Source organism: Schistocerca americana, chromosome 1, assembly GCF_021461395.2.
Source record: "Schistocerca americana isolate TAMUIC-IGC-003095 chromosome 1, iqSchAmer2.1, whole genome shotgun sequence".
Lineage (NCBI taxonomy): Eukaryota > Metazoa > Arthropoda > Insecta > Orthoptera > Acrididae > Schistocerca > Schistocerca americana.
The window spans coordinates 1134825557-1134844604 of NC_060119.1; the positions used below are offsets into that span (position 1 = coordinate 1134825557).

Consider the following 19048-nt stretch of genomic DNA (forward strand, 5'->3'; position numbering starts at 1 on the left):
CCAGTACCTACTGCATCCTACATCCTTCTGAATCTGCTTAGTGTACTCATCTCTTGGTCTCCCTCTACGATTTGTACCCTCCACGCTGCCCTCCAGTACTAAACTGGTGATCCCTTGATGCCTCAGAACATGTCCTACCAACCGATCCCTTCGTCTAGTCAAGTTGTGCCACAAACTCCTCTTCTACCCAGTTCTATTCAATACCTCCTCATTAGTTATGTGATCTACCCATCTAATCTTCAGCATTCTTCTGTAGCACCACATTTCGAAAGCTTCTATTCTCTTTTCGTCTAAACTATTTATCGTCCATGTTTCACTTCCATACATGGCTACACTCCATACAAATACTTTCAGAAATGACTTCCTAACACTTAACTCAATACTCGATGTTAACAAATTTCTCTTCTTCAGAAACGCTTTCCTTGCCATTGCCAGTTTACATTTTATATCCTCTCTACTTCGACCATCATCAGTTATTTTGCTCCCCAAATAGCAAAACTCCTTTACTACTTTAAGTGTCTCATTTTCTAATCCAATTCCCTCAGCATCACCCGACTTAATTCGACTACATTCCATTATCCTTGTTTTGATTTTGTTGATGTTCATCTTATACCCTCCTTTCAAGACACCGTCCATTCCGTTCAACTGCTCTTCCAAGTCCTTTGCTGTTTCTGACAGAATTACAATGTCATCGGCGAACCTCAAAGTTTTTATTTCTTCTCCATTGATTTTAATACCTACTCCGAACTTTTCTTTTGTTTCCTTAACTGCTTGCTCAATATACAGATTGAATAACATCGGGGAGAGGCTACAACCCTGTCTCACTCCTTTCCCAACCACTGCTTCCCTTTCATGTCCTTCGACTCTTATAACTGCCATCTGGTTTCTGTACAAATTGTAAATAGTCTTTCGCTCCCTGTATTTTACCCCTGCCACCTTCAGAATTTGAAAGAGAGTATTCCAGTCAACATTGTCAAACGCTTTCTCTAAGTCTACAAATGCTAGAAACGTAGATTTGCCTTTCTTTAATCTTTCTTCTAAGATACGTCGTAGGGTTAGTATTGCCTCACGTGTTCCAACATTTCTACGGAATCCAACCTGATCTGCCCCGATGTCGGTTTCTACCAGTTTTTCCGTTCGTCTGTAAAGAATTCACGTTAGTATTTTGCAGCTGTGACTTATTAAACTGCTTTCTTTGGGATTGGAATTATTACATTCTTCTTGAAGTCTGAGGGAATTTCGCCTGTTTCATACATCTTGCTCACCAGATGGTAGAGTTTTGTCAGGACTGGCTCTCCCAAGGCTGTCAGTAGTTCTAATGGAATGTTGTCTACTCCCAGGGCCTTGTTGCGACTTAGGTCTTTCAGTGCTCTGTCAAACTGTTCACGCAGTATCATATCTTCCATTTCATGTTCATCTACATCCTCTTCCATTTCCATGATACTGTCCCCAAGAACATCGCCCCTGTATAGAGCCTCTATATACTCCTTCCACCTTTCTGCTTTCGCTTCTTTGCTTAGAACTGGGTTTCCATCTGAGCTCTTGATATTCGTGCAAGTCGTTCTCTTTTCTCGAAAGGTCTCTTTAATTTTGCTGTAGGCAGTATCTATCTTACCCCTCGTGAGATAAGCCTCTACATCCTTACATTTGTCCTCCAGCCATCCCTGCTTAGCCACTTTGCACTTCCTGTCGATCTCATTTTTGAGACGTTTGTATTCATTTTTGCCTGCTTCACTTACTGCATTTTTGTATTTTCTCCTTTCATCAATTAAATTCAGTATCTCGTCTGTTATCCAAGGATTTCTACTAGCCCTCGTCTTTTTACCTACTTGATCCTCTGCTGCCTTCACTATTTCATTCCTCAAAGCTACCCATTCTTCTTCTACTGTATTTCTTTCCACCATTCCTGTCAATTTTTCCCTTATGCTCTCCCTGAAACTCTGTACAACCTCTGGTTTAGTCAGTTTATCCAGGTCCCATCTCCTTAAATTCCCACCTTTTTGCAGTTTCTTCAGTTTTAATCTACAGTTCATAACCAATAGATTGTGGTCAGAGTACACATCTGCCCCTGGAAATGTCTTACAATTTAAAAACTGGTTCCTAAATCTCTGTCTCACCATTATATAATCTATATGAAACCTTTTAGTATCTCCAGGTTTCTTCCATGTATACAACCTTCTTTCATGATTCTTGAACCAAGTGTTAGCGATGATTAAGTTATGCTCTGTGCAAAATTCTACCAGGCGGCTTCCTCGTTCATTTCTTAGCCCCAATCCATATTCACCTACTACGTTTCCTTCTCTTCCTTTTCCTACTGTCGAATATTCCAGTCACCCATGACTATTGTCTGGTCTCTCAACAGATACCCCTCCGTTGTGGTTGCACCTACGGTACGGCTATCTTTGTCGTTGAGGCACGCAAGCCTCCCCACCAATGGCAAGGTCCATGGTTCACGGGGGGGGGGGGGGGGGGATGAATATGTAGTGAGACGAAATGAAATCAGTAAAACCTGTCTGTGGTCTCGACGGTGCCACCGTGAATCTCTTGTTTACAGCGAGTAACTGCCTTAAACATTGTGGATGCTCAACACAAACCCAATATTGTCTCTACTTTTTCGATGTCCTTCCATCAAATCCATTCACTCAGTACTGGTATCCACACACCCCTCGTTGGAGAGCCTCTGGTTGAGGAGCGAACATCAATCACAACAAAATTTAAGTGATTTTAATTCGGCTGATAGGGTTAATTATTAGTAGTTTGTTTTGTGAAGCGTACTGCAGCGTGTTAAATCAGTCACATTTCGGTTTTATTGAAGAAGCATTATCATTGGTGGTTTTGTGAATAAAAGGAAAACACGTCTGATGTAACTCTCTCTCTCTCTCTCTCTCTCTCGCTAAAAAAAAAAAGTGTAACTACTGCCGAGGAAGAGGGAGCATCTAATACAGTTGCAACTGACAGGATTGGTTTCAGCACGGTCGACTTGATCCCAGTTCGCCACCAGCAAGGAAGAGTATATCCTTGACACTACTAGCCAGTTGCGTAGGCGAAACGTCAGAAAAATCATTAAACAACCGTCGCTGGAAGACCCTGAGGAGAAAGGCAACAGGCAGTACATCAAAAGTGGCCACGAAAGCCTCAAGTCTTGTGTACTGCAAAGTATCACTGCAGGTAGTGAGGTATCACCGCCCCCAGAATGCACGTTACGGTATCATCAGCTGCTAACTGTCGGGCCGGCGCTGCGCTCCGCCTTGCGAGTTCTCTTCCCGCCGAACAGCGCGCGCCACTCGTGCCGCAGCAATTTGCAGCTTACTGTTGGCACCCGACTATTACGCATCCGGCTCCAGCATCCTCCCCGTCTACTGGAGTTACGTATTCTCCGCGAAGCGTCGGCAAGTTTTACCTGTGATTTACACACCCACGATAAAAAATGAATTTATAAGACCTGCCGTAGCAACTGGGCATGTCGGCGACCACGTACTCCTCGGATACTCCGAGGACGGTTGTTGAATGAGATTCCGCATGTATGTAAAATGAATATACTCGTGTCTATAGTCATAAACGAATCACTGTCGTTGTATTCAATATTTGGCTGATGTTATACAAACTTCTCCGAATATTTACAGTAACTGATGCACCACTAATACGGAACTTGTTGAATGATTCTGGGCTGTTGAGCTATGACGTATCCGTGTGTATAATGGAGACTCGCCAAGTGATGTAAGCGACGTGCAGCCAAGAGGACCCTCAGACGTGACGTATTAGATTTTAGGGCGGGGAACCTAGCATCGGGGACGCTGCCATTGCGTCGTGCTTACAATTACAAATTTGGAAATTTGTGGGAAGGTCTTACGGGACCAAACTGCTGAGGTCATTGGTCCCTAAGCCTACACACTCCTTAATCTTACTTAAACTAGCTTACGCTATGGACAGCACACACACCCATGCCCATAGGGAGGACTCGAACCTACGACGGGGGGAGCCGCACAGACTGTGACAAGGCGCCCTAGACCGCGCGGCGTATTTTTCTCTGCAGCTTACAAAATAATAAGTGAAAGGAATATTTGTAGAGGTTGGTAAACGTAAGGAACGTCACACTTTAGGCATGGTTACATACATAATTCATTTATTTTCCAGAGAGTTACAGAAACGAGCTATAATTTTTCAAATATAATTTCTTTCTATCGTGTAGCTGCCGCATTCAAACCAATAGGTTACAAATCAAATCACTGTCAGGCAGATACAGATTCTCTCGTTTGGCTGCTCAGGGGAGCTTCTCAAACGAGTGCCCATTTTCCTAAAAGCACAACTCGTTACGTCTTGTAAACGATCTGCGGACCAGATGTAAAGTTGTTGGTTTCACGGAGCGACAAGCTTTCTCGATGCGCTGTTTGAAGTTAGTGTTGTTCAGCTCGTAGAATGTATGTTTACACTGCCGTATATAAGACAAATAGAAATGCACAAAAAAAACGTAGTTCCATCTGATACGAATTGACGAGTAGCAGACATGGCATACACACCCCAAGAGTACGTTGACATGTTGCTGATCCTCGGTGAATATCAACAAGAAGCCAATCAAATAGCCATACCCTATGGCATCAGGTAGCCTGGTCGAAGTGGCCCATCACCCATTACGTTCTCGCGTGCTAAACAATGTCATAGAAACAAGTACTTCGAGGGACAGTCGAACGAAAACCGAACACCCGCCACAACAGGACTGTGGAAGGTTACTATTTAAAAGTAATCAAATTCACCTCACTGGGAGATGAGACGATCAATTCCTGTTCCGTAGAACGTGGTCGGCCGCTGACGGATCCACAACCGCATCCACTCTTGCACTTCCTCGTTCGTCTGAAACCGACATCCACGCATCTCTTTCTTCAGGTCGCCAAAAATGTGAAGATCACAAGGTGAAAGAACAGAGGATTTTGTACTGTTTCCCAACCCAGTCGCTGAAGTGTACCCTTCGTCCGATTGGCGTTGTGAGGGCGGACTTATCGTGCAACAGGCTGAATCCGTCCGACATCATTTCTAGGCGTTTTGACTTTACGGAGCATCGCAGTTTCTGAAAGTGTCTTCACAGCGCTGCGCATTGACTGTCACTCCACGCTCGAGGAATTCGACGAGCAGAGGGCCCTTGCTGTCGAAGATGAAGATTACGATAACGCCCGCCCCAACACTGCCAATCGGACGAAGACTACGGTTCAGCAATTTGGTTGGGAAACACTGCAACATCCTCCGTAGAGCCCGGATCATTCACCGTGTGAACTTCACCTCTTTGGCGACCTGAAGAAAGACATGCGTGGACGTCGGTTTCATTCGGACGAGGAAGTGCGAGAGTGGGTGCGGTTGCGGCCGACCACGTTCTACCAAGCAGGAAACGATCATCTTGTCTCCCAGTGGGATGAATGTCTCAACCCCAGTGCTGATTACTTCTGACTGTAACGATCGATTGTTCCGTTTGGCGGGTGTTCGGTTTTCTTTTGACTGTCCCTTACAGGCGAAGCCGTGCAATGGGAGAGGATATGGGAGTACGTCTGTGTTACCTCCAATACATCACAATCATCATGTCAGCTTACGAGAGGTGGCTGCAGTCACTAATATGAGCCTTACATTTGTGTGACAAGTGGAGTTTCACACGTGCCATCTGTCACTGGCTCTGGTACTGAAAGGGAACGATTTCAATCGGAGAGTTACTTTCTGCGAACGGGCTGTGAATAAGTTCACTCTGAACGCTTTACGAAGTGTTATATTCTCTGATGAATCCACGTTCACAGTTCATTCTCGTAGCCAGTTAGGGTGCTCTCCTTGAAAATGTCAGTCTAAATATTAGTGGCCGTTTATGTATTCAGCGTAATAATCACTCAGCCCATTTTGCGCTTGATGTGTAAGAACTGAACTGGAAAATTGTTGGGACGCTTTGGTCCTCAGCAGTGGCCCATAAGATCGCCCGATTTAACATCAGTAGATTGCTTTTTGTATTTCTAAAGAATAGTATTTATATCACCGAAGGTACAACCCCAGATGAATTCAAACGGCCCACTGAAAAAGCCTGTCGCTGTGTAACACCGCCAGCTTTATGTATGCGATATTGCATCCACCTCTAAAACTTTGAATATTTCCACCTCCCTAACTTAAATTGACAGAAACTGTATTGAAATTAATTTGTGCACAGTTGGGTTACATGCATCAGCTACATGAGAGAAAACAATAATTTTCTATTTGTGTGTGATGTCCTTAGGTTAGTTAGGTTTAAGTAGTTCTAAGTTCTAGGGGACTGATGACCTCAGAAGTTAAGTCCCATAGTGCTCAGAGCCATTTGAACCATTCAGATGGCGGAAAATTAAAAATTAAAGACGTAAATGGAGCACTATTCAAACATATCTGAAATTCGCACTATGTTCGAAAGTATCTAAACACTTTCAGTTTTTGCACCATGTACAAAAGTTTGCACATGATCTGAATTTCTGCGCTGTATTCAAAAGTATCTGACGATAGGAAATTAGGACCATACTGAACGAACTGAAATTGGCGGCATGTTCAAAAGAATTTGAACTATCCGACATTTTTTTCCGAGTACCTGAGCGATACGAGTTTTACACAATGTTAAAACGTGCACACACACACACACACACACACACACACACACACACACACAATGTTTATTCCATGTAATATTGTCACTTGTTTACGTTCATAATCGATCTCTGTACCATACGTGGAGTAAGGCACAAGATACTATCAGATTAAATATTTTCCACGTCTATATTGTTCTACGATGATTTTCGAGCATAACAATCATAATTCAACATCTAAAAGGTCTGCAAAAATACGTCAGCAACACAAAAAATCCAACGTTTATGTCAAGCATCACAATTTTATCTACACACACACACACACACACACACTTATCTGTTAAAATTGGTACCTAAAACATGGCTGTGAACTCTCACATTAAGTCCTCCAATGCTATTTCCATGTCTAAATAGTTACGAAACACATGTGGCTAAAAAATAAGCAGGTAGATGACATTTAGTTTTTAGATCTACACTTATTCCAAGGTACACCGGACCCAAAATTAAACTTTTCCGCTTTAATTTATTTTTGATACTTGTCAAGTGTCACAATGTTAATTCAGTGACTGAAATATTAGCAAAAATACGATAACTTCATCAGGAACCCAGTTTTCTGTGACTAATATTTGCACATCTTATCAAAAAATACGCACACAATGTTTATGTCAAGTGATAAAATATCTGTCAAAATACGTGAAAGGTGCTGCCATTTCGATCTGAGGCTATGTTACTCATGGTACAAAAATTGAACTATCAGCATCTGACGTTTTTACAGGGTTCTGAGTAATGCATCACCACACCAAGCGTAACTTCAGGGGGTAAGAAAATAATACATCATTTTCAAACCTAGAAAAATATAATCGACGATGCTGACTGCTTAATTTTACTTTTTATTAATTCAATCTAGGCCTACTCGAGGTTATATGTAAAAACAAACTTTTGAGAAAAGTTGTAACGTTTATCAGTTGCAACCATGGTGCCAAGGCTCTCTAAAATGTTTACAGACTGTATTTACATAATCAGCACTAAATAACACCAAAATACCCGATGTAAAAACACCTAATACAGCAAAAAGACAAACTAATTGACCAAACAAAATTTAAGAAGAGAAAGAGGTGTTTTGGCGATTCTTTATTGCCAAGTATAACTTATTTTCATAATGCGCATATGTAAGTTCATAATGCTCCAAATACGGGATGTAAACATGATCAAACACAGTGGTGGAACAAGGCAGAGATGAAACATGTGCAAAGACAATTGCGGAATAATACAGAGATGACAGACCAATAATTCAAATACTACATACAGGTTTTGCATAAAAAAATTATTTATGGAAGTAAGTAAAGATTTCATTTATAAAAATATGCACGCAACACAGGTTGTTAATCTCAATAAGCAACTATAATTACAGATATCTGATTGTGAACAAAAATACGAACTTTGCACCAAAATAAAATTACTTCTCAAAATATTTAATTTTTCAAGCACAAAACACACATGATTCTACTGTCGTAACTTAACTATTGAATAAAATTGAAAAACTAAAAATGGCTTCATATTGGTACTACTGATAAAACTTGCAGGTTAATCAGAACTTCTTGACAACAAAAGTATGATATTTGTGCCACACTTTGCAAGCACAATGTAGCCTCAAATTAAATTATTCCACATTAAAACGATTTGTATTTCTCATCAAAAGACACATGGCTCACTTATTGGCACCACTGAAATTATTTATACGTTAGTTGACAAGCATAATTCGACCTTTGTACAACGCATTACAGGAAACAAAATACATAAAAACGGGTTCTACACCATTAAAGAGCATACGTGGGCACTACTGCTGATCTCAGTTATAACTGAAAATGCATTTATCGATGAGATTAGTCTGATCTTTGCAACACACTAGACAAATTTATTTCCACGACTAAATGTGTCAAAAACTCTTTTTAGTTAGCATAAAACTGATTAGAAAATGAGCCAAACATTATAGTCGTAGCCACGCTAGGGTATTAACTTTATCTTGCAGTACAAAACTTTATGCTAAATCACGCTGTCACAAAGGGAGAAAGTACAGGACACTTTGATGGAACAGTATACTGAACGGTCGTGGTGTACAGTCTCGTACGTATAGGTAAGAAACGAGCGTTGCTTTGCCTTCAGCTACCCACTTTCAAAGTCACCATACATCATAGCAACTCGTTGCTTGGTTATTAGCTTTATCTTGCGGGACAAAACATTTGTAACTTTCTGCTGATAATGCACAGTGGAAACTACAATGCTAAGCAGGCAAGTCAGTGGGGTGCTATGGGCAGTTTGCAGGGCAGGACAATGATGTTCAAAATTCCGTTGTTTTGATGGTCTCTGAGAATGCGTGCTTGTGAAATCTTTTGATGTTCGAATCATTCTGTTCCATTTTAACAATCTGTGTGAACGCATGCATTGCGCAAGTTTTTTACGTTCAGATTTGATATAGAGATGCTAAATATTGCTTCTGAAGAGACTGCTAGGAGTAAAACAAGGCTTTGTGTGTAATATAAGTGTTTGGAAAAAGACCGAGAAAACGCTGAAGATGACGAGCACTCTGGAAGCCTCCACACATCATCAACCGATGAAGTCGTAGAAAAATTTAAAGAAATGAATATGGACGATCGCCAGCTCACAGTTAGAGAAGTCACTGTTGATGCTGTTATATCAAATGGTTCATGCAATGAAATTATTCAGATGTTTTGGATTTGAAACTTGTGACAGCAAGTCTGTTTCAAAACTGTCGAATTTCGAACAAAAACAGTTGCTCAGGAGTTGCTACACGAAGTCAACAACGATGCAGGACAACCTAAGCGTGCCATAACAGGTGATGAAAGATGGGTTTACGGACACGACGTCGAAACTAAAGCAGTCGTCCCAGTGGAATTATTCTGGATCGCGAGGTCGGAAAAAAGTTCGATTAGTCCGCACCTGACTGCTGTAGCTTATGCTCACCGTGTTCTTCAATTTTAAGGCCACAGCGCACCACAACCATTAAGTAGGACCGTCGTGTGCGTGAAACTATCCTAGTTTGTGGCCATACACTTCGTGGCTTTTTGCATCACGGTGGTGCATCTGCTCAGACTTTCAGTTTCCAAAAATAAAGAAAACCTAAGAAGGACGGTGTTCTCCAAGCACAGATGAGATTAAAAAAGCATAACTGCTATAACTAATCTCAAAGATATAGTTCCAGAAGTGCTGAGCGGATTGGAAAAAAATGCTGGTCTAAGTGTATAATATCTAATGAGAACATTTCTGATGTGAAAACGTTGACGAAGAAATACTCTAAAAAAAAAAAAAAAAAAAAAAATCCCGACGAACCTCGTACCTATAGTTGCTCAAGCGGCCTATAATTGTTCACAGCTGTTTTTTCATCAACCTTTTCCAGTTCGATCCCGGGACGTTAAACCCTAATTTTCCATCCTATTACGCATTCTTGAGGCAGATCCGATGATTCTTTCGATTCTGCGGAACAATCTCCGACCACTCTAAGCATCCGAGGCAAGCACAAATCTGAGAAAGCACCTCGTAGCATTGTATCGTCGCTACTAGTCGACAGTATGGTGCAAAGTGCAGAATACCTTTCGGAATTTTAGAAAAGTGGAATCTACAAATCCGTGTCATCTGCTCTTCGCAAGATATTGTGCATGATGAAATCGGGATGCATTTCATACAGAAAGTTTTTTCTGAATCCGGGCTGATCATTATCAACAATGTCACACGCCTTCGCTTCATGAAATATTGCGAAGAGGTTCGGAATTGAATCCAAGATCTATGACCAAAGATCGGGAATTTTGCTCCAGCTCTGTCCATTCGCCCTCAAAGTAATAGCGGGAAGATACTGCTCCCCTCCTTGTAGATGGGTATGACGTGTGCTACGTTTCCGTCAGTGGAGTAAATTTACTGCTAAAGGAATCCACGATAAGAAATGGTTAACGGCGGGACTAATTCAACTGCAGATTGTGTAGGGAACGCGCTGTAGTCCTGTCGAGTCTTCGGGAACTATTAAGTTGCAATTGCTCCCGTCGCGTTTCTGCATTACTGCATTGATATGTATACTAGAGTGATACGTGTACAGTATCTCGGGACAATAGTCCGATGCCGAATCAATACGACAGCGAAGGACAGCTCGTCAAACGACCTGGCGACATTCTGCACAAGTTTTGTCTAACGTGAGTTGGTGCAGATTAGTTTCCGTACGTACAAGTGAATTCTACAGTGTAAAATGACACGTAGATGTCAACAGAGAAATGTCGTTCCCATAGTTCTAATTTGTTTATCATAGCTTTAGTTCTGTCTTCCTCTTGCAACTCCATCACGTGATAGATGCAGGTGTAATGAGTTTAATAATGAGACACAGAACAAAGTTATTTTTTCTCATTTGTTAGCAAAAAGAAATGTTTTAGCATTTCGCTTTTTTATAATCAACGTGCTTCGGAATGTAGCCATAATTGTTGAAGTAAGGTTTCATTTCAATTAAAACGCTTCTCAAAAATTTTTAATGTGAAACTAATGTTTATCATTTTGACTGTTATTTACCGTTTCTGTTTCGTTTACAAAAAAATGGCTCTGAGCACTATGGGACTTAACTTCTGAGGTCATCAGTCCCCTAGAACTTAGAACAACTTAAACCTAACTAACCTAAGGGCATCACACACATCCATGCCCGAGGCAGGATTCGAACCTGCGACCGTAGCGGTCGCGTGGGTCCAGACTGTAGCGCCTAGAACCGCTCGGCCATCCCGGCCGGCTGTTTCGTTTACACTTTCTCTTCGTTGTGATAATGTATCTGAGCATAAAACAATGACACACAGACAATAAATGTATTATGTAAACTGAAGGAGGAAGGGGGAGAAAGGAAAAGAAAGGAACAAATGATATCGGCTGCATCGATACTTTATGCGGAATCAGCGGCGACGAGTCAAAATGTGTGCCGCACCAGGAGTCGAAACCGGGTTTCCCTGCTTACTAGGCAGTTGTGTTAACCATTGTACCACGCGGACACAGTATTTATCGCAAATGTGCGGTCTATATCGGCACTCTCCACGGCTGAACAACACTCCCATTCAGTTCCACCAATCCGTAGTCCCCCATGCTCGCTAATTTTAGATTTCCGCTGGGGTTGCACATGCTCTGAAGGTTGTACATTCATTGCCCATCGAGGCGAATCAATTATATAAATGTGTGGTGTTTGTTCTTTCGGACATGTCCGAGAAAATAGACACCACTCATTCATATAATAAATACATTGTCCAGCTTTGCTTTTGGTGATTCCTGTCCGTGTCTGGTGATCCCTCTTCGCGAAGCAAACGATACAAACTAAAACTCACGACGGATAATGGCTTACGAGAATTGTTTTTGTCCATCAAGTATAGCTAGCTACACTTACCATTTTTTGTTGTGAATAGAATTAGAAAAATTCAGTATATTTACTAAAGAACTTACAATCGTAAACCCATCATTTCTAGATGCTGTTGCCGATTACTCACGAAATTCTCATAGACCTTACAACTATCTCACACAGTAGTATTACTGCCAATAATCGACGAAAATTACAACATAAAACTTTAGTGAATCACCTTTTTTTCTCGGCATAAAAATAGCCCACTGAGTGGAAGGTATATAAAAAGTCAATCGTTAATCATCTTGTACAGGGCAGCTGTTAATCCAGCGGCCGAAACGAAGAATCCATGCTGTCGATCCAGAGTACTGAATTAGTTTCGACTAAAACACATTTTTAATTTTTGCCAGCGAATGTTCATTAGAGACAGGGGTGTCGTCAGGAGTGTCCTAGGGAAGTGTGATAGCTACGTATATATGACGGTAGTATCCGTTCCCGAAAGAACAGTTACCGTGGATGACCATGCAGCTTTGCTAGAAATGAAATGATAATTAAATGGACACCCTAGCTGCAAACAGGCGTTGATGTATTTCATTGGGGACATGTTGAAAATGTGTGCCCCGACCGGGACTCGAACCCGGGATCTCCTGCTTACATGGCAGACGCTCTATCCATCTGAGCCACCGCGGGCACAAAGGATAGTGCGTCTGCAGGGACTTATCCCTTTCACGTTCCCCGTGAGATCCACATTCCCAACATGTCCACACCACTACATTCGTAGTGCGCCTAATAGATGTTTGCCCATCATACTCATTACTCGTGGCAGATTAATCTACCAAGTCCCGTACGAGTTCGGGCATAGCGTGTGCGTTCGCACAAGAACGTCCATGGCCGGGAAGCCATATTTTAACTATATATGACGGTAGTATCTGTTCCCGAAAGAACAGTTACCGTGGATGACCATGCAGCTTTGCTAGAAATGAAATGATAATTAAATGGACACCCTAACTGCAAACAGGCGTTGATGTATTTCATTGGGGACATGTTGAAAATGTGTGCCCCGACCGGGACTCGAACCCGGGATCTCCTACTTACATGGCAGACGCTCTATCCATCTGAGCCACCGCGGGCACAGAGGATAGTGCGTCTGCAGGGACTTATCCCTTTCACGTTCCCCGTGAGATCCACATTCCCAACTTGTCCACACCACTACATTCGTAGTGCGCCTAATAGATGTTTGCCCATCATACTCATTACTCGTGGCAGATTAATCTACCAAGTCCCGTACGAGTTCTGGCATAGCGTGTGCGTTCGCACAAGAAGCCCCATGGCCGGGAAGCCATATTTTAACTATATATGACGGTAGTATCTGTTCCCGAAAGAACAGTTACCGTGGATGACCATGCAGCTTTGCTAGAAATGAAATGATAATTAAATGGACACCCTAACTGCAAACAGGCGTTGATGTATTTCATTGGGGACATGTTGAAAATGTGTGCCCCGACCGGGACTCGAACCCGGGATCTCCTACTTACATGGCAGACGCTCTATCCATCTGAGCCACCGCGGGCACAGAGGATAGTGCGTCTGCAGGGACTTATCCCTTTCACGTTCCCCGTGAGATCCACATTCCCAACTTGTCCACACCACTACATTCGTAGTGCGCCTAATAGATGTTTGCCCATCATACTCATTACTCGTGGCAGATTAATCTACCAAGTCCCGTACGAGTTCGGGCATAGCGTGTGCGTTCGCACAAGAACGTCCATGGCCGGGAAGCCATATTTTAACTATATATGACGGTAGTATCTGTTCCCGAAAGAACAGTTACCGTGGATGACCATGCAGCTTTGCTAGAAATGAAATGATAATTAAATGGACACCCTAACTGCAAACAGGCGTTGATGTATTTCATTGGGGACATGTTGAAAATGTGTGCCCCGACCGGGACTCGAACCCGGGATCTCCTACTTACATGGCAGACGCTCTATCCATCTGAGCCACCGCGGGCACAGAGGATAGTGCGTCTGCAGGGACTTATCCCTTTCACGTTCCCCGTGAGATCCACATTCCCAACTTGTCCACACCACTACATTCGTAGTGCGCCTAATAGATGTTTGCCCATCATACTCATTACTCGTGGCAGATTAATCTACCAAGTCCCGTACGAGTTCTGGCATAGCGTGTGCGTTCGCACAAGAAGCCCCATGGCCGGGAAGCCATATTTTAACTATATATGACGGTAGTATCTGTTCCCGAAAGAACAGTTACCGTGGATGACCATGCAGCTTTGCTAGAAATGAAATGATAATTAAATGGACACCCTAGCTGCAAACAGGCGTTGATGTATTTCATTGGGGACATGTTGAAAATGTGTGCCCCGACCGGGACTCGAACCCGGGATCTCCTGCTTACATGGCAGACGCTCTATCCATCTGAGCCACCGCGGGCACAGAGGATAGTGCGTCTGCAGAGACTTATCCCTTTCACGTTCCCCGTGAGATCCACATTCCCAACTTGTCCACACCACTACATTCGTAGTGCGCCTAATAGATGTTTGCCCATCATACTCATTACTCGTGGCAGATTAATCTACCAAGTCCCGTACGAGTTCTGGCATAGCGTGTGCGTTCGCACAAGAAGCCCCATGGCCGGGAAGCCATATTTTAACTATATATGACGGTAGTATCTGTTCCCGAAAGAACAGTTACCGTGGATGACCATGCAGCTTTGCTAGAAATGAAATGATAATTAAATGGACACCCTAGCTGCAAACAGGCGTTGATGTACTTCATTGGGGCCATGTAAGCAGGAGATCCCGGGTTCGAGTCCCGGTCGGGGCACACATTTTCAACATGTCCCCAATGAAGTATATCAACGCCTGTTTGCAGCAAGGGTGTCCATTTAATTATCATTTCAAGTGTGATAGCATCGCTGTTATTTTATGTATACATAAATGATTTGGCGGACAGGATAAGCAGCAGTCTGCCACTGTTTCCCGATAATGTTGCGCTGTGTGGTAAGGTGTTGTCGTTGAGCGACTGTAGGAGGATACAAGAGGACTTAGACAAAATGTTAAGTTGGTGTGATGAACGGCAGCTACCTCTAAATGTAGAAAAATTTAAGTTACGAAAAACAAACTCATAATGCTCGAATACAGTGTTAATAGTGTGATACTTGACACAGTCAAGTCGACTACATATCTAGGCTTGACGTTGCAAAGCAGTATGAACTGGAATGATCATGTAAGGAATGATGTAGAGATATCGAATTGTTGACTTCGGTTTATTTGGAAAATTTTTACAAAGTGTGGTTCATCTGAAAAGGAGGCAGTTTACAGGACACTGGTGCGACCCACTGTTGAGTACCGTTCGAGTGTCTAGAATCCCTACCAGGTCGGACTGAAGGAAGTCACCGAAGTAATTCAGAGGCGGGCTGCTAGATTTGTCAGTGGAATTTTCGATCAGCACGTAAGTGTTACGGAGATGCTTCAGGAACTCAAATGGGAATCCCTAGAGGGAAGGCGATGCTCTTTTCGAGGCGCACTATTGAGGAAATTTACAGAACCTCCATTTGAGACTGACTGCAGAACGATTCTACTGCAGCCAACATACATGTCGCGTAAGGGCCACGAAGATAAAATGTGAGAGGCATGTTTTTCCCTCGCTCTATTTACGAGTGGAACGGTAAGGGAAATAACAAGTAGTGGTACAAGGTATTCTCTGCCATACACCATATGGTGGCTTTCGGAGTATGTTTGTAGATGTGGCTGTAGGTTTCTTGTGTTGACTTCCAATCGGATACCTGTCAAAACAATCATTTCTTCACAAACAGAACATTCACAAGTAATAATCTTCATTCGCAATTTATTTCCGACAACTACAACTTGTGTTTGAACAGTCTCAGTTAGATATCTCTGACATTTTCAACCGCAGAAAACCAATTTCCTGTATAACAAATACTTGAATTTCATGTATGCTAATTTGACATGATCCCGAGTTCACAGAAAAGTTACACCAAAGATACATATTTGAAAATTTAGATCGAAATTAACGTTCTCTGTGAATTACAAAGCTGCCCACGAAATTTATATTTATGCAATAATTATTTTCACTTTTCGTAAGTATGATTTTATTTATTTTTAATTAAACTCAACGAAGACCTAAATGGTGTCGCAATGACTAGCTTTCTGGAGTGCACATATTCTTGCGTAGAACTCTTACGAAATGTTCTCATAATTATCAAAAAACATGAATAGTAATAAAGGATGAGTGCAATGATAAACCAAGCTCCCCTGCAAAAACCGCGAACTGTGCGAATCGACAAAAAGTGGTATCGGATGATTCATATGTGCAGACACCGGCATCGATCGATTCAGTTTGGAAAAAGAATATCAACCTAGGATTGTTACAGTCTCCAGGTTTCTTTGTACACTAGTTTAAGACCCACTTCCCTAATAATTCCTATTCTCACTCGTTATGATTTACCACATATTCGGTAAATATTGTAATTATGACCCCAATGGAAATAAAATGGAGTGTGGGCGGGAGATTTGGTTAGGAAAGGTGGATGGGAGCTGCCCAAAAACTTATTTTCTGAATTCCGAGAGATAAGGAGAGTTCGAGTCGATGACGTGTTAGTGGGTAATTGACATTAGAAAATGTAGAAAGCAGTTGACACTTACAAGCAAGCGATTCATCACATTCAGAAAAAAATACAGGGTTCGAAGAAGTCCTTCTGAATACTTTAATTCGTTATTAACATTCACATTGTCGTCTCCTTAATATACTCAAAGACAAAAAATATACGACGCATCACGAAGGAGTTATACAAATTGGTTACAAACTGAGGTGTTGACAGATAATGAAAAATTGTAAATTTTGGCAGCTGATGGATGAAAGAGTGATGCTGCAGCGCAATTTCACCGCGAATGGCAAGTACTGTAAACAGGGAACATGTCGCAAAGGGCATAAAGTCTTTGAGAATTTCATGCTGTGTACTATGTTGAACAGGACTATGTCTCTGCGCGCTGTCAAACAGTAAAATGTGATGAGTGGTGTGGCCCTCAACTACGCACCCTCAGACTCAGAGTTGCAATATTAAGAGTTTTGGTTGGCTTCTTTTCTAGGGACTGGGATACGTAGTTGCCGCATTACGGGCCAAATACTACTGAGTCTACAGTATACGATAAAAATACACACATGAATCGAATGGTCGAAGGTTTCTATCACTAGGCGATTGCGAATTATGAATGTAACATATAAATTTATAAATGAAAGATCGCAGTTAAATAAAATCTGCGGGTACTATCTTAATGACTTCAAATGATGAGTACGACAGTAGAAGTACTTTTGAGAATGCGGTATATTTCTGCATAATACTTATTGGTGTCGACGGGCCAGCAATTAAATAAAATATAAGTTGAATAACAGGGAAACAATAGATTCCTACTTCGCGGAATTAGTTATGAACAACAACACAGCTTGCGATATATTCACTTCTAAACGCATACTACGTCTTCACTGCAGAAGCCACGGAAATCTCACAAGTGCACAAGTCGGCAATACGAAATATTTCTATCTCCCGTGACCACGCACAAACTGCTCAACACTCTCCAAGTATTTCCTGTGACCGTCCGTCGCGCCTTCCCGTCCAGCACTCCCATTGACTTCGGTAGTCGCCTACCGTAATAACGAGCACTGTGATTGACTAGAGCGCTCCGGCCATGTCTTCAAGCCAACGCACATATTTAAGCACATACGAAATACTGGATTTACATTTAAATATTTGAAATTAAACAAATATTCCTGCAGGTGGACCATAAACACGCTCTAACACACACTACTAAATACATAAACAAATTAAATAAACGTATATAAAAGGAAAAGCAATAAAAGATAGGCCAGTAGCCTAATGTCTCTGTTCTTTCTAAAACACAGTAAATATTTAACCAATTTCTTCATGAATAGTATATATCGGACACAAACAAAGACATATATTTATAAGCATGCTGCTACCGTTTTCTCGTATAACTGTGGAATACTTATGGCCTGACCCGATCGATAGTAATCGGCCAATAACTCATGTACTATTTAAGTTACATGCCTGTAGTTCATATCAATTTAGGTTTACACTAATAGCTTTCTAAAGACACGTAGATCGACGAAATCGGATGGACCTTTTAGATTTTGGCATTTCGTTGCTGGGTGTTACTTGTATAATTTATCGTCAGATACTAAACTATAATAAATATATTGAAAATCTGATTACATCATCAGAATCGTCGTGCAAATAATGGTAATGTACATGTTTCTTTTTGAGGTATCATGATTCATCTGGCTACTATTAATTTCCATAAGAACTATGAAATGTCTGTCATTAAGGTTTCACAATGTCCGCCATCTTTGGCCCTCTCGACGCACAGCGTCACCAAGAAATACCCAGCCACGTGCTCGGTGGACCATGCGCTCGGGCTACCCCTCTCGTCCGGCTAACGTTCGGCACGACGTGTTTGCTGCCGGTCCCCGGCTGGCCGAGCGGCCCGTGTGGCCACTGCTTCCTCCGAACGTAGAATATTTTCAGGGCGCGACGATTCGCCCGTTACCTCACACGGATGGTAGTGTGACGCTGCTGCGCAATTTCGCCGCGAATGGCAAGTAATGTAAACAGAGAACATGTCGCAAAGGGCATAAAGTCCTTGCGAATTTCATTCCGTGTACTATGTTAAACAGGACTATGCCTCGCAGACAGGCTCGTAAAAAAATATACGCATTGTCAGCATTTGAGAGAGGACGTGTAGTTGGGCTCAAAGAAGACGGCTGGTGTAATCGGCGAATCGCTTGACATTTAAATAGGAGCGATGCCACTCTTCGACGATGTTAGCAGGAATGGGTGAACCATGTTCGAACACAGTGTCAAGAAGGAAACGGTCGACCTGGAGAGACAGCTGGTGCTTTAGTGATCACGAGTACTATTAATAGGCGGCCCACATAAAGGGAGCTGGGCTGACAGCGCACCTTACGCTCACTACAATTGGCCTCTGTACACCAACAAGCGATGGTGTCGGCCATGTTTGGTCTGGAATCTCATTGACAGGAGTAGAATTGCC

At 42.2% G+C, this 19048-nt stretch overlaps 5 non-coding genes across 5 annotated transcripts; all 5 read right to left on the reverse strand.

Moving 5' to 3' along the window:
• Window positions 1-12556: 12556 nt before the first annotated feature.
• Trnat-ugu lies at window positions 12557-12631 on the reverse strand. The gene has a single exon. It is a non-coding gene; the product is annotated as a tRNA-Thr (tRNA).
• Window positions 12632-12996: 365 nt separating this feature from the next.
• Trnat-ugu lies at window positions 12997-13071 on the reverse strand. Its single transcript has one exon. It is a non-coding gene; the product is annotated as a tRNA-Thr (tRNA).
• Window positions 13072-13436: 365 nt separating this feature from the next.
• Trnat-ugu lies at window positions 13437-13511 on the reverse strand. The gene has a single exon. It is a non-coding gene; the product is annotated as a tRNA-Thr (tRNA).
• Window positions 13512-13876: 365 nt separating this feature from the next.
• Trnat-ugu lies at window positions 13877-13951 on the reverse strand. The gene has a single exon. It is a non-coding gene; the product is annotated as a tRNA-Thr (tRNA).
• Window positions 13952-14316: 365 nt separating this feature from the next.
• Window positions 14317-14391, reverse strand: Trnat-ugu. The gene has a single exon. It is a non-coding gene; the product is annotated as a tRNA-Thr (tRNA).
• Window positions 14392-19048: the final 4657 nt, after the last annotated feature.